Consider the following 2286-nt stretch of genomic DNA (forward strand, 5'->3'; position numbering starts at 1 on the left):
ATTGCAAAACAAAAACCTCAACCCAAAAGGTGTTGCCTGGCCAACTTACCTATCTCCTTTTGAAGCTTTATTTTGGTCAGGGCAAGAATAGTGATAGTGATGAAAACCAGTAAAATGAGAGCTGGTAACACAACTGGGAGCAGACGTGATTCATGTGATGAGCTGGAAAGATGAACATCAGAATTAAGTTGGATTTTGATTCAGCTATGGGGTGGCTGAAGTACCTTAATGCAGGCTGCTGTTTTTACACCAAAGAGTATAAAAGAGTTATAAACTCTGAATCAAAGGAGAACAGTCAACAGAGTCAAGTGGAGATTAAACCAGTTGATCTGGAGTTTGCCTTACGAGGAAGTAATTTCTGTAGCTGCCTCTGTTCTACCGTGTGGGGGTTATGCCGCCAGCTGAATTAGTCCCTCCAAAAGGAAAACGAGCTATTTTCATTGCACAAATTCACAAGCGAGGTTCAGACTCTTTGTGAGTTGTTGTAGACCCTCATGCTGTTGGAGGGTGTCTATGTGTCATCTCCTTGCAAAAAAGGTATAAATGCTATCAGAGCTCCCCAGGCAGACAGAGTTTTGCCGGGAGCAGTGCAAAATCTGACTCTTTATACAAGAGCATATTTTGTGATTGGTAACATGCTCTCCCCTTCTTTTTCTGGGTGGAGGGCAGGGAGATACGGTGTGAGGGAGGCTGGGGGTGGAGAGGATGGGGGTCACTGGGGGAGATGCGAGCTCCGAGGTGCGTGGAGGGACAGCTCGGGGTACTGAACTGGATTTGTCGACTTTGTGGTTTATCTTCAGTTATGACTGATACTGCATCATCTTATGCATCTGCTCCAGCTATGCGAATCCCTTCACCCGGTGCTGGATGGTGGCCATAGCTGGGGTGAAAGGTGTAAGAGCTGCTCGCAGCCATCCTGCGTAACAGGAAGCACCGAAGGTAAATGCACCAGGGAAACCACTCGCACTGGGGCGAGCCGCAGGGCTTGATGTAGAGAAGCACCATGGAATAATTACTGGCCAAAATAGCTCACAGCCTTTTGATTAACCTTGTCCACAGATAGCTCCTTATGCAACACAGAGCACCCAAACACTACCCTGGTTGCTGGCTGCCTGTAAGGACTTGGATAATGCGTGCGGTGAAGTGTGTAGCAGCTGCTTATTCAGCAGCGTTATTGCTCAAGCCGAATGTTTCCTAATGTCCTGTCTCCACACTGAGCAAAGGAAAACAGACAGGACCACATCTATTGACTCTGGCATCTGACCTACAGGAGAGACCAGCACCAGAAGATTGAGAGACAAGTTCAAAGATACATGCCACAGATGGACATGAGATAACCCTGCCTTCTGCTTTTCTAATTACTAATGTCTCCTATTGATGTTTTCAACTTGCAACCTGCGCGCAGCCTACGTAGGGCCCCGGGAAATGGGGCAGACAGGTCATAAACCACCAACTTGGTGCCAACGAGAAACGTGGCCCTGAACTTACCTCTCGTGATAGATTTCACTTGGGGAGGTTACAGAGGTGCTGGGGGGGGCAGCGGGCAGCAGGGCGCTGGTGCTCTCGGTGACGGTGCCCATCGCGTGCGTCAGGCCTGTGATGCTCCTCTGCGTGGGTGTGCTGTAGGCGGCACGACTTGATGATAAAGTGGCTGTCACAAGTGTGGATGTTTCTGGGTCTTGTGAAGAGCAGTTTTCTACTGAGAAAATTATTTTGAGGCTTGAATATCCATCTTTTTGCAGAGACAGCGTGTTAGATTTACCAAAGATTTACACATTTCACCTTGCATCTTGACATAAAAAAATATGCAGGAGGATATGACCAAACACAAGCATTTCTATTTTTCTTTGAGTCTTATAGAAAGCAGCTTGGGAGTACTAATGAAAACCCATTAATACTTGGCAAACACTCATATTTTAACTCCACTATTTCTGTCTTTGCCAGAACAGCTACATGGATCTGTGTATTTGCATGTTGCAGTTCCTAAAACTGCAGGATAACCTTCAGCTTATCTTCAGAGCAAAGCACACATCTCTGCGCTGCACTTGCTAGGATCAGGGTGTCATACACTAGGGGTTTGCATCATAAATAATCAATAATATAATTCAAACACACTAAATTTCCTCTGAAAGCTCAGCTTACATCCCTGCCTCTGAAAACCTTTACCATCACCTCAGTTACTTGCCAATAACAGTAAGGCAAAATGTATAGCTGGTGTTTCTCATAGTGTTATATTTATGCATAGTACAAAGGGGAGTCTATTCCCCTCATGCTCATGAAGGGGTA

This window comes from Fulmarus glacialis, unplaced genomic scaffold (assembly GCF_000690835.1).
Source record: "Fulmarus glacialis isolate BGI_N327 unplaced genomic scaffold, ASM69083v1 scaffold21348, whole genome shotgun sequence".
In the NCBI taxonomy this organism is placed as follows: domain Eukaryota; kingdom Metazoa; phylum Chordata; class Aves; order Procellariiformes; family Procellariidae; genus Fulmarus; species Fulmarus glacialis.